We start from the raw sequence: 14,918 nt of genomic DNA, 5'->3' as shown, positions 1-14,918 counted from the left end.
CGTTTGATAAGGGGACGATGTATGGAGGCAGTGAACTAGTAGTAGATTATAGGTGCTGCAGTTAAAACTATGTTTGTTGGATCTTGGGATGGAGCTGGCGCTCCGCTGCCAGGCGAGCTTTCGCCAATCCAAGCCCCTGTCTCTCGGATACTCCCCAAACAGCACTTCTAAGAACCTTTTGTATAAGATCAAGTGTAGTAGCGTTCTTATAAGTTTGGGTTATGGCGGGTGAGGGGAATGTAAACAGATGCGCAAGAAGCGCTGAAATAATATCGGTAAATGAAAAAAGTTTGCCAGTATATATTGTGGATTACACAGCAGGGTGGCAACAAAGTTAACAAGTTTATGTGGAAACCATGAAAACAACCCAAAATTCTGCCTGACACAGCTCGTTTGATAAGGGGACCATGTATGGAGGCAGTGAACTAGTAGTAGATTAAAAGTGCTGCAGTTAAAACTATGTTAGTTGGATCTTGAGATGGAGCTGGCGCTCCGCTGCCAGACGAGCTTTCGCCAATCCAAGCCCCTGTCTCTCGGCTACTCCCCAAACAGCACTTCTAAGAACCTTTTGTATAAGATCAAGTGTAGTAGCGTTCTTATAAGTTTGGGTTATGGCGGGTGAGGGGAATGTAAACAGATGCGCAAGAAGCGCTGAAATAATATCGGTAAATGATAAAAGTTTTCCAGTATATTTTGTGGATTACACAGCAGGGTGGCGACAAAGTTAACAAGTTTGATGTGGAATCCATGAAAACAACCCAAAATTCTGCCTGACACAGTTCGTTTGATAAGGGGATGATGTATGGAGGCAGCTATATGGACGACTTTTGGAGGCAGCTATGGCGATGACGTGTGGAGGTAGCAATGGAGACAACGTGTGGAGCCAGCTAAAAAGACGACATGTGGAGGCAGCTATTGAGACAATTTAATTTGGATAGTGCCTGTATGTGGCAGTCCAAAAAAGTTTTAAAACCAGAGGAGCAGGTAGGTGGTCCTCCAGAAAAATTAAATAAATTGAGTGCCTGTATGTGGCAGTCCAAAAAAGTTTTCAAACCAGAGGAGCAGGTAGGTGGTCCTCCAGAAAAATTAAATAGATTGAGTGCCTGTATGTGGCACTCCCAAAAATTGATTAAAACAGAGGACCGGGTAGGTGGCCCTCCAGAAAAATTAAATACATAGAGTACTATAGCTAGAGCCAGTTGGCCCAGGCAAAAAAATAGCCAGTTTCCTCTGCTTTAGTGTACAAAGAGGAGGAGAAGGAGGACAATGAGGAGGAGGAGTGCATACATTATTCAGGTTGAGCTTCTTTCACCTGGCGGAGAATGGAAATTTTGAGTAATCCAGGCTTTATTCATCTTGATAAGCGTCAGCCTGTCAGCGCTGTCAGTAGACAGGCGTGTACGCTTATCGGTGATGATGCCACCAGCTGCACTGAAAACCCGCTCGGACAACACGCTAGCGGCAGGGCAAGCAAGAACCTCCAAGGCGTACAGCGCCAGTTCGTGCCACATGTCCAGCTTTGAAACCCAGTAGTTGTAGGGAGCTGTGTGATCATTTAGGACGATGGTATGATCAGCTACGTACTCCCTCACCATCTTTCTGTAAAGATCAGCCCTACTCTGCCGAGACTGGGGACAGGTGACAGTGTCTTGCTGGGGTGACATAAAACTGGCAAAGCCCTTGTAAAGCGTACCCCTGCCAGTGCTGGAAAAGTTGCCTGCTCGCCTACTCTCCCTCGCTACTTGTCCCGCAGAAGTACGCCCTCTGCCGCTAGCACTGTCAGAAGGGAAATACTGTTTCAGCTTGTGCACCAGGGCCTGCTGGTATTCATGCATTCTCACACTCCTTTCCTCTCCAGAGATGAGAGTGGAAAGATTTTGCTTGTACCGTGGGTCCAGGAGAGTGAATACCCAGTAATCGGTGCTGGAATAAATTCTTTGAACGCGAGGGTCACGGGATAGACAGCCTAGCATGAAATCTGCCTTATGCGCCAGAGTCCCAACGCGCAAGAATTCACTCCCCTCATTCCCCTCCTCTTCCTCCTCATCCTCCTCCACCTCCTCCGATATGCGCTGAGAAACAAACCTAAGGGTGCTTTGGCTATCAACAAGGGAATCTTCTTCCCCCATCTCTTGTGACGAGCGCAAAGCTTTCGACTTCATGCTGACCAGAGAGTTTTTCAACAGGCCAAGCAGCGGGATGGTGAGGCTGATGATGGCAGCATCGCCACTGACCATCTGTGTTGACTCCTCAAAGTTACTCAGCACCTGACAAATATCAGACATCCACGTCCACTCCTCATTGTAGACTTGAGGAAGCTGACTGACCTGACTTTCAGTTCTGGTGGAAGTTGACATCTGGCAGTCTACAATCGCTCTGCGCTGCTGGTAAACTCTGGATAGCATGGTTAATGTTGAGTGCCACCTCATGAACACGTCGCACAACAGTCGGTGAGCGGGCAGTTGGAGGCGGCGCTGCGCTGCCCTGAGAGTGGCAGCATCTATGCTGGACTTCCTGAAATGCGCACAGATGCGGCACACCTTCGTGAGCAAATCAGACAGATTGGGGTATGTCTTGAGGAAACGCTGAACTATGAGATTTAACACATGGGCCAGGCATGGCACATGTGTCAGTCTGCCGAGTTTCAGAGGCGCCACCAGGTTACGGCCGTTGTCACACACAACCATGCCTGGCTTCAGGTTCAGCTGTGCCAGCCACACATCGGTCTGCGCCGTGATGCCCTGTAATAGCTCTTGGGCGATGTGCCTTTTATCGCCTAGGCTCAGCAGTTTGAGCACCGCCTGCTGTCGCTTAGCGACGGCACTGCTGCTGTGCCTAGAGCTACCGACTGATGGCGCCATGCCCACGGATGGTAATTCGGAGGAGGAGGAGGTGGAGGAGGGGTGGGAGGAGGAGGAGGCATAGTAGGCCTTTGAGACCTGGACCGAGGCAGGCCCCGCAATCCTCGGCGTCGGCAGTATATGACCAGCCCCAGGGTCAGACTCGGTCCCAGCCTCCACCAAGTTAACCCAATGTGCCGTCAGCGACATATAGTGGCCCTGCCCGGCAGCACCCAGGGCTGGGACGGCACATCGGGAAAAGTAGTGGCGGCTGGGGACCGAATACCGAGGGTCGGCCGCCGCCATGAGGTTTCGAAAGGCCTCAGTCTCTACCAGCCTTTAGGGCAGCATCTCCATGCTAAGCAACTTGGAGATGTGGACGTTGAGGGCTTGGGCGTGTGGGTGGGTTGCGCTATACTTCCTTTTGCGCTCCAGCGTCTGGGTTATGGAGAGCTGAACGCTGGTGGATGCTGTGGAGGATCGTGGAGGCGAAGATGGGGTTTTCGCACGGGAGGTGTTTGGGCCGGGGTCCTGGGCAGGGGGCTGACTAGCAGATGACACAGGGGAAGGAGCAGTGGTGTGCCCGGCCGGAGGTGAACGGGCTTGGTGCCATTGAGTGGGGTGTTTAGCATTCATATGCCTGCGTATACTGGTGGTAGTTAAGTTAGTAGTTGTGGAACCACTGCTGATCCTGGTTTGGCACAGGTTGCACGCCACAGTCCGTCGGTCATCCGGTGTTTCTTTAAAGAACCTCCAGACTTCTGAAAATCTAGCCCTCGCCACGGGAGCTTGACTACGGGAAACACTTGGCGCTGATGCACCAGCTCTGGCCCTGCCTCTCCGTCTGGCCCCACCACTGCCTCTTCCAACCTGTTCCGCTATAGAACTTACCTCCGTCTCAGAAGCACTGTGTTCACCTGGCCTATCAACCCAGCTTGGGTCCGTCACCTCATCATCCTCCGATCCCTCAGTCTGCTCCCCCCTCGGACTTCCTGCCCTGACAACAACTTCACCACTGTCTGACAACCGTGTCTCCTCATCGTCGGACACCTCTTTACACACTTCTTCCACTACGTCAATAATGTCATCATCACCCACAGACTGCGACCGGTGGAAAACCTGGGCATCGGAAAATTGCTCAGCAGCAACCGGACAAGTGGTTTGTGACTGTGGGAAGGGTCCAGAAAACAGTTCCTCAGAGTATGCCGGTTCAAATGCCAAATTTTGCTGGGAGGGGGCAGACTGGGGGGAAGGAGGCTGAGGTGGAGGAGCTGGAGGAGTGCTGATTTCGGTGACATGGGTGGACTGCGTGGAAGACTGACTGGTGGACAAATGGCTAGAAGCATTGTCCGCAAACCACGACATCACCTCTTCGCACTGTTCTGGCCTCAACAGTGCTCTACCACGAGTCCCAGTAACTTGAGACATGATGAACCTAGGGAGTGTAGCTCTGCGGTGTTCCCCTGCTCCCTCATCAGCAGGTGGTGTCTCACCCCGCCCAGGACCACAGCCTCTGACCCCTGCAGTAGTTGGACGCCCACGTCCACGCCCTCGTCCTCTACCCCTAACCCTCGGTTTAAAAATTTTCCAAATTAAAGTGTAAACTTTAAAAAAAAAAATGTTTTGTTTATTTTTATTTAATTATTTATTTTTTTAAACAAAACGATGCTATCCTATTGCTATGGCTAGTTTCTAACCTACGCTGACAGCACACAACTGGATTTTGTGCTGTGCCTGATGACTTTGAGTTATAAAAATAAATAAACGTAAAAAAAAATAAATCATCAGACTCTGCCTAATTCTAATCAAACCCCTAATAAATTGTCCCACTTTGGTGTTTGAGGTGGATATGCGTGTCACTAAGAGCTAAACACAACGGTCGCAAGTCTCCCTGCAAATTCCTCACAATATGGTACTAGCTGCACTACTAATGCCAGCAAGCCCAGCCACAAGCAAACCAAAAAAAGGAAAATATAACACTATTTTAGGCCTAAGTAAGCCGTTGAGGTTCTCCTATGGCTATTTTGTAGCCTACAATGAGAGCACACTGCTTTGCAAGATGACTTTGAACTATAAAAAGAAATAAAGGTAAAAAAAAAAAAATCATCAGACTCTGCCTAATTCTAATCAAACCCCTAATAAATTGTCCCACTTTGGTGTTTGAGATGGATATGCGTGTCACTAAGAGCTAAACACAACGGTCGCAAGTCTCCCTGCAAATTCCTCACAATATGGTACTAGCTGCACTACTAATGCCAGCAAGCCCAGCCACAAGCAAACCAAAAAAAGGAAAATATAACACTATTTTAGGCCTAAGTAAGCCGTTGAGGTTCTCCTATGGCTATTTTGTAGCCTACAATGAGAGCACACTGCTTTGCAAGATGACTTTGAACTATAAAAAGAAATAAAGGTAAAAAAAAAAAAATCATCAGACTCTGCCTAATTCTAATCAAACCCCTAATAAATTGTCCCACTTTGGTGTTTGAGATGGATATGCGTGTCACTAAGAGCTAAACACAACGGTCGCAAGTCTCCCTGCAAATTCCTCACAATATGGTACTAGCTGCACTACTAGTGCCAGCAAGCCCAGCCACAAGCAAATAAAAAAAAGGAAAATATAACGTTATTTTAGCCCTAAGGACTGTTGGGTTCTTGTAGAATCACTCCTGCCTAACACTATTCTAATATAACACCCTAACGCTTTCCCTGACCAGCAGCAGCTCTCTCCCTAGCGGCATCCAGACACAGAATGATCCGAGCAGCGCGGGCAGCGGCTAGTCTATTCCAGGGTCACCTGATCAGGCCAGCCAACCACTGCTATCGACGTGTAAGGGTACCACGTCATGCTGGGTGGAGTGCAGTCTCCTGGCTTGTGATTGGCTCTGTTTCTGGCCGCCAAAAATCACAACGGTGGGAGCTGCCATTTTCTCGAGCGGGCGAAGTATTCGTCCGAGCAACGAGCAGTTTCGAGTACGCTAATGCTCGAACGAGCATCAAGCTCGGACGAGTATGTTCGCTCATCTCTATTCTCCACCAGTTACTAGATGGAGGGAATTCACACAGACACAGTGCACGACCTTCTAGTAATCCAAAAATAATTTATTAAACACTCACAAAAGGGAAGATAAAAATGTGCATATACATTGTGTTACTGAAGACGCCAGTTTCATGAGCCGGACCCGGGGTGTCACCACAGAACATCTTCCTGACGTCTGAAAGCGTCACGTGGTAGGATCTATCCTGTCACGTCTTTCCAAGTGTTCCTCCAATGGCAGGATGGGCAGGATATTTGTTTTTTTCCTATTTATCCTTCCTATAACAAGATGAATTGTGGCCCTCTAGTGGCTGTAGCTTGTTACCTGACTGGTTATATGTGATAGATGGTCGGACCTCCCCTCTGGGGCTGGGCGCATGCGCGGTGGAGGATTTGCTTCGGCCACTGCGGTGCTATCTATATCTTAGACGCTGTCAGTGAATACGTTGCGGTGCTATCTATATCTTAGATGCTGTCAGTGAATACATTGCGGCGCCACCTATATCTTAGACGCTGTCAGTGAATACGTTGCGGTGCTATCTATATCTTAGATGCTGTCAGTGAATACGTTGCGGTGCTATCTATATCTTAGACGCTGTCAGTGAGTACGTTGCGGTGCTATCTATATCTTAGACGCTGTCAGTGAATAAGTTGCGGTGCTATCTATATCTTAGACACTGTCAGTGAATACGTTGCGGTGCTATCTATATCTTAGACGCTGTCAGTGAATACGTTGCGGTGCTATCTATATCTTAGACGCTGTCAGTGAATAAGTTGCGGTGCTATCTATATCTTAGACACTGTCAGTGAATACGTTGCGGTGCTATCTATATCTTAGACGCTGTCAGTGAATACGTTGCGGTGCTATCTATATCTTAGACGCTGTCAGTGAATACGTTGCGGTGCTATCAATATCTTAGACGCTGTCAGTGAATATATTGCGGCGCCATCTATATCTTAGACGCTGTCAGTGAATACGTTGCGGTGCTATCTATATCTTAGACACTGTCAGTGAATACGTTGCGGTGCTATCTATATCTTAGACGCTGTCAGTGAATACATTGCGGCGCCATCTATATCTTAGACGCTGGCAGTGAATACGTTGCGGTGCTATCTATATCTTAGACACTGTTAGTGAATACGTTGCGGTGCTATCTATAACTTAGATGCTGTCAGTGAATATGTTGCGGTGCTATCTATATCTTAGATGCTGTCAGTGAATACGTTGCGGTGCTATCTATATCTTAGACGCTGTCAGTGAATACGTTGCGGTGCTATCTATATCTTAGACACTGTCAGTGAATACATTGCGGCGCCATCTATATCTTAGACGCTGTCAGTGAATACGTTGCGGTGCTATCTATATCTTAGACACTGTTAGTGAATACGTTGCGGTGCTATCTATATCTTAGACGCTGTCAGTGAATACGTTGCGGTGCTATCTATATCTTAGACGCTGTCAGTGAATACGTTGCGGAGCTATCTATATCTTAGACGCTGTCAGTGAATACGTTGCGGTGCTATCTATATCTTAGACGCTGTCAGTGAATACATTGCGGTGCTATCTATATCTATATCTTAGACGCTGTCAGTGAATACGTTGCGGAGCTATCTATATCTTAGACGCTGTCAGTGAATACGTTGCGGTGCTATCTATATCTTAGATGCTGTCAGTGAATACGTTGCGGTGCTATCTATATCTTAGACGCTGTCAGTGAATACGTTGCGGTGCTATCAATATCTTAGACGCTGTCAGTGAAAACATTGTGGCGCCATCTATATCTTAGACGCTGTCAGTGAATACGTTGCGGTGCTATCTATATCTTAGACACTGTCAGTGAATACGTTGCGGTGCTATCTATATCTTAGACGCTGTCAGTGAATACATTGCGGCGCCATCTATATCTTAGACGCTGGCAGTGAATACGTTGCGGTGCTATCTATATCTTAGACGCTGTCAGTGAATACGTTGCGGAGCTATCTATATCTTAGACGCTGTCAGTGAATACATTGCGGCGCCATCTATATCTTAGACGCTGTCAGTGAATACGTTGCGGTGCTATCTATATCTTAGACGCTGTCAGTGAATACATTGCGGTGCTATCTATATCTATATCTTAGACGCTGTCAGTGAATACGTTGCGGAGCTATCTATATCTTAGACGCTGTCAGTGAATACGTTGCGGTGCTATCTATATCTTAGACGCTGTCAGTGAATACGTTGCGGTGCTATCTATATCTTAGACGCTGTCAGTGAATACGTTGCGGTGCTATCTATATCTTAGACACTGTCAGTGAATACATTGCGGCGCCATCTATATCTTAGACGCTGTCAGTGAATACGTTGCGGTGCTATCTATATCTTAGACGCTGTCAGTGAATACATTGCGGTGCTATCTATATCTTAGACGCTGTCAGTGAATACGTTGCGGAGCTATCTATATCTTAGACGCTGTCAGTGAATACGTTGCGATGCTATCTATATCTTAGATGCTGTCAGTGAATACGTTGCAGCGCCATCTATATCTTAGACGCTGTTAGTGAATACGTTGCGGTGCTATCTATATCTTAGATGCTGTCAGTGAATACGTTGCGGAGCTATCTATATCTTAGACGCTGTCAGTGAATATGTTGCGGAGCTATCTATATCTTAGACGCTGTTAGTGAATACGTTGCGGTGCTATCTATATCTTAGACGCTGTCAGTGAATACGTTGCGGAGCTATCTATATCTTAGACACTGTTAGTGAATACGTTGCGGTGCTATCTATATCTTAGATGCTGTCAGTGAATAAGTTGCGGTGCTATCTATATCTTAGACGCTGTCAGTGAATATGTTGCGGAGCTATCTGTATCTTAGAAGCTGTCAGTGAATACGTTGCAGTGCTATCTATATCTTAGACGCTGTCAGTGAATACGTTGCGGTGCTATCTATATCTTAGACGCTGTCAGTGAATATGTTGAGGAGCTATCTATATCTTAGATGCTGTCAGTGAATACGTTGCGGTGCTATCTATATCTTAGACGCTGTCAGTGAATACGTTGCGGTGCTATCTATATCTTAGACGCTGTCAGTGAATACGTTGCGATGCTATCTATATCTTAGACGCTGTCAGTGAATACGTTGCGATGCTATCTATATCTTAGACGCTGTCAGTGAATATGTTGCGGTGCTATCTATATCTTAGATGCTGTCAGTGAATACGTTGCGGTGCTATCTATATCTTAGACGCTGTCAGTGAATACGTTGCGGTGCTATCTATATCTTAGACGCTGTCAGTAAATACGTTGCGGTGCTATCTATATCTTAGATGCTGTCAGTGAATACATTGGGGTGCTATCTATATCTTAGACGCTGTCAGTGAATATGTTGTGGTGCTATCTATATCATAGACGCTGTCAGTGAATACGTTGCGGTGCTATCTATATCTTAGACGCTGTCAGTGAATACGTTGCAGTGCTATCTATATCTTAGATGCTGTCAGTGAATACGTTGCGGTGCTATGTATATCTTAGACGCTGTCAGTGAATACGTTGCGGTGCTATCTATATCTTAGATGCTGTCAGTGAATACGTTGCGATGCTATCTATATCTTAGACGCTGTCAGTGAATACGTTGCGGTGCTATCTATATCTTAGATGCTGTCAGTGAATACGTTGCGGTGCTATCTATATCTTAGACGCTGTCAGTAAATACGTTGCGGTGCTATCTATATCTTAGACGCTGTCAGTAAATACGTTGCGGTGCTATCTATATCTTAGACGCTGTCAGTGAATACGTTTCAGTGCTATCTATATCTTAGACGCTGTCAGTAAATACGTTGCGATGCTATCTATATCTTAGATGCTGTCAGTGAATACGTTGCGGTGCTATGTATATCTTAGACGCTGTCAGTGAATACGTTGCGGTGCTATCTATATCTTAGATGCTGTCAGTGAATACGTTGCGATGCTATCTATATCTTAGACGCTGTCAGTGAATACGTTGCGGTGCTATCTATATCTTAGATGCTGTCAGTGAATACGTTGCGGTGCTATCTATATCTTAGACGCTGTCAGTAAATACGTTGCGGTGCTATCTATATCTTAGACGCTGTCAGTAAATACGTTGCAGTGCTATCTATATCTTAGACGCTGTCAGTGAATACGTTTCAGTGCTATCTATATCTTAGACGCTGTCAGTAAATACGTTGCGATGCTATCTATATCTTAGATGCTGTCAGTGAATACGTTGCGGTGCTATCTATATCTTAGACGCTGTCAGTGAATACGTTGCGGTGCTATCTATATCTTAGACGCTGTCAGTAAATACGTTGCGGTGCTATCTATATCTTAGATGCTGTCAGTGAATACATTGGGGTGCTATCTATATCTTAGACGCTGTCAGTGAATACGTTGCGGTGCTATCTATATCATAGACGCTGTCAGTGAATACGTTGCGGTGCTATCTATATCTTAGTCGCTGTCAGTGAATACGTTGCAGTGCTATCTATATCTTAGATGCTGTCAGTGAATACGTTGCGGTGCTATGTATATCTTAGACGCTGTCAGTGAATACGTTGCGGTGCTATCTATATCTTAGATGCTGTCAGTGAATACGTTGCGATGCTATCTATATCTTAGACGCTGTCAGTGAATACGTTGCGGTGCTATCTATATCTTAGATGCTGTCAGTGAATACGTTGCGGTGCTATCTATATCTTAGACGCTGTCAGTAAATACGTTGCGGTGCTATCTATATCTTAGACGCTGTCAGTAAATACGTTGCGGTGCTATCTATATCTTAGACGGTGTCAGTGAATACGTTTCAGTGCTATCTATATCTTAGACGCTGTCAGTAAATACGTTGCGATGCTATCTATATCTTAGATGCTGTCAGTGAATACGTTGCGGTGCTATCTATATCTTAGACGCTGTCAGTGAATACGTTGCGGTGCTATCTATATCTTAGACGCTGTCAGTAAATACGTTGCGGTGCTATCTATATCTTAGATGCTGTCAGTGAATACATTGGGGTGCTATCTATATCTTAGACGCTGTCAGTGAATACGTTGCGGTGCTATCTATATCATAGACGCTGTCAGTGAATACGTTGCGGTGCTATCTATATCTTAGACGCTGTCAGTGAATACGTTGCAGTGCTATCTATATCTTAGATGCTGTCAGTGAATACGTTGCGGTGCTATGTATATCTTAGACGCTGTCAGTGAATACGTTGCGGTGCTATCTATATCTTAGATGCTGTCAGTGAATACGTTGCGATGCTATCTATATCTTAGACGCTGTCAGTGAATACGTTGCGGTGCTATCTATATCTTAGATGCTGTCAGTGAATACGTTGCGGTGCTATCTATATCTTAGACGCTGTCAGTAAATACGTTGCGGTGCTATCTATATCTTAGACGCTGTCAGTAAATACGTTGCGGTGCTATCTATATCTTAGACGCTGTCAGTGAATACGTTTCAGTGCTATCTATATCTTAGACGCTGTCAGTAAATACGTTGCGATGCTATCTATATCTTAGACGCTGTCAGTGAATACGTTGCGGTGCTCTCTATATCTTAGACGCTGTCAGTGAATATGTTGCGGTGCTATCTATATCTTAGACGCTGTCAGTGAATACGTTGCGGTGCTATCTATATCTTAGACGCTGTCATTGAATACGTTGCGATGCTATCTATATCTTAGACGATGTCAGTGAATACCTTGCGGTGCTATCTATATCTTAGATGCTGTCAGTGAATATGTTGCGGTGCTATCTATATCTTAGACGCTGTCAGTGAATATGTTACGGTGCTATCTATATCTTAGGTGCTGTCAGTGAGTACGTTGCGGTGCTATCTATATCTTAGATGCTGTCAGTGAATACGTTGCGATGCTATCTATATCTTAGACGCTGTCAGTGAATACGTTGCAGCGCCATCTATATCTCAGACGCTGTCAGTTAATACGTTGCGGTGCTATCTATATCTTAGATGCTGTCAGTGAATACGTTGCGATGCTATCTATATCTTAGACGCTACGCTGTCAGTGAATACGTTGCGGTGCTCTCTATATCTTAGACGCTGTCAGTGAATATGTTGCGGTGCTATCTATATCTTAGACGCTGTCAGTGAATACGTTGCGGTGCTATCTATATCTTAGACGCTGTCATTGAATACGTTGCGATGCTATCTATATCTTAGACGATGTCAGTGAATACCTTGCGGTGCTATCTATATCTTAGATGCTGTCAGTGAATATGTTGCGGTGCTATCTATATCTTAGACGCTGTCAGTGAATATGTTACGGTGCTATCTATATCTTAGGTGCTGTCAGTGAGTACGTTGCGGTGCTATCTATATCTTAGATGCTGTCAGTGAATACGTTGCGGTGCTATCTATATCTTAGACGCTGTCAGTGAATACGTTGCGATGCTATCTATATCTTAGATGCTGTCAGTGAATATGTTTCAGTGCTATCTATATCTTAGACGCTGTCAGTGAATACGTTGCGGTGCAATCTATATCTTAGACGCTGGCAGTGAATACGTTGCGATGCTATCTATATCTTAGATGCTGTCAGTGAATACGTTGCGGTGCAATCTATATCTTAGACGCTGTCAGTGAATACGTTGTGATGCTATCTATATCTTAGACGCAGTCAGTGAATACGTTGCGGTGCTATCTATATCTTAGACACTGTCAGTGAATATGTTACGGTGCTATCTATATCTTAGACGCTGTCAGTGAATACGTTGCAGTGCTATCTATATCTTAGATGCTGTCAGTAAATAAGTTGCGGTGCTATCTATATCTTAGAAGCTGTCAGTGAATACGTTGCGGTGCTATCTATATCTTAGAAGCTGTCAGTGAATACGTTGCAGTGCTATCTATATCTTAGATGCTGTCAGTAAATAAGTTGCGGTGCTATCTATATCTTAGAAGCTGTCAGTGAATACGTTGCGGTGCTATCTATATCTTAGATGCTGTCAGTGAATACGTTGCCGTGCTATCTATATTGTGAGACACTGAAGGGGTTAACTGTGGATGGGCGGTATGTTTCCCCTAGGTTTTCCTATTACGCAAGGCCTTAGTGCTGAGGTTGTGTTGTCCAGCACCTTGGACACAGGTGGTGGGAACAGCCCAATCAGGCCAATAAAGCCGCTCAGCAGAGCTCAGAATGTTGTCTCTCTGTGGAAGGAGGCGGAGAGCACACAGCCCTGACCTCTGTGCCTGGAGCAGCCACGTGTACTTTGGATATTGTGAGTTAGTGATCCTATGTTTAGTTAGCACCCTGACGGGTAGGATATTATTTTGATTGGATGCCTGAGTGTAAAGGCTGTTTTATTTTACTTTTTGCTGCAATAAACGCAGGCTAGACCTGTTTTGGACTGTACCTTGGTGTCACTGTCTTGAACTGCATCACAGCACCCCGTTACCACAGTCTCTACTGGGGCAATTCTCCCACATATGGTGCTTCGGATTGCGGGCAGTTCAAAAAGACACACACCTGAAAGGCTTGCTACATCCTGCAACATTGCATGGCCTGGGTGAAAGCAGCAGGCAAAGTGCAGGATAAAGCCAAGATGGAGGACTTTATTAAATACCTGCAAGAGGAGGCCAGAGCTAATCGGCAGCAGCAGCAGGCCATGCTCCAGCAGCAGGAGGAGAGGTCCCGCCAGCAGCAGGAAGAGTCCCAGGCTAATCGGCAGCTGCAGCAAGCCATGCTCCAGCAGCAGGAGGAGAGGTCCCGCCAGCAGCAGGAGGAGAGGTCCCGCCAGCAGCAAGCCATGTTCCAGCTGCAGGAGGAGAGGTCCCGCCAGCAGCAAGCCATGCTTCAGCAACAACAGGAAGAGTCCCGAGCCATGTTCCAGCTGATGATGGAAAAGTTTTCTGGCGTTATGGCAGCACCACAAGCGACGACTACTGAGGGGTCCCATACTGGTTTGCAAGGGTACCCGGTTGTCCAGCATTCCGCACGGGCTGCAGTGCAGAAGGCTTTACAAAAGATGACAGCGACCGACGATGTGGAGGCGTATCTCACTGTGTTCGAGCGAGTAGCTGAGCGAGAGGAGTTACCAGCCGAGCAGTGGGCAGATGTCCTGGCACCGTTCCTGACAGGCGAGTCGCAGAAGGCTTACTACGACCTGAGTGAAACGGAGGCCCGTGAGTACCCCCAGCTAAAGGCGGAGATTCTGGCTCGTCTTGGGGTCACCGTTCAAGTTCGTTCCAGCCGGGTCCACCAGTGGGCATACTCTGAAAAACTACCCCCACGCTCCCAAATGCATGACCTGATCCATCTTGTCCGGAAGTGGCTACAACCAGAGGACTGCACCCCAGCACAGATGGTGGAGAGAGTGGTTCTCGACAAATTCACCCGTTCTCTGCCCTCTCGGCTCCAGCGGTGGGTTGGACAGGCCGGTCCCACAAAAGCTGAGGAACTCGTGTCCCTAGTAGAGAGATATCGGGCTACGGAGGACTTTCTACTTACCTCTCCCACACGAAGCAGTGCCAGTGACAGGGTCACCAAACCGTCTGGTAAGACTACTACTGCGGAAAAGGGGAGACATGTCAGGTGGGGAGGGGGTTCATTGGGGGGCGTGGATACCCAGAAACCCAGTGAGGCTCGTGACCGAGGTCATAGCCGTATCCAGTGCTGGCGATGCCATGAAATGGGCCATATTGCTGCCAACTGTCCCCTGTCAGTGGAGCCAATGGACTGCAACCAGACCCGGCGAGTGTCACTGTTTGCCCGGCCGGTTCTGGCAGCCGAGTCAGTCACGGATGCAGAACCCCAAGTGTGTATGGTCACAATCGGTGGTCACACGGTGGAAGCCTTGCTAGACTCAGGCAGTCTGGTCACCCTGGTGCGGGGAACTTTGGTTGATCCTGGACTGTACAGTGGGCGGAAAGTGGGAGTGCTATGTATACATGGGGACACTCGCGAATATCCCACTGCCGTCATCAACCTACATACACCTTGTGGTACTGTCACCCATGAAGTGGGGGTGGTGGGGACCCTGTTTCATGAGGCTATTATCGGCAGAGACTTACCGGTGTTTT

This window comes from Engystomops pustulosus, chromosome 1 (genome assembly GCF_040894005.1).
Source record: "Engystomops pustulosus chromosome 1, aEngPut4.maternal, whole genome shotgun sequence".
NCBI lineage: Eukaryota > Metazoa > Chordata > Amphibia > Anura > Leptodactylidae > Engystomops > Engystomops pustulosus.
This window is presented reverse-complemented; position numbering follows the sequence as displayed.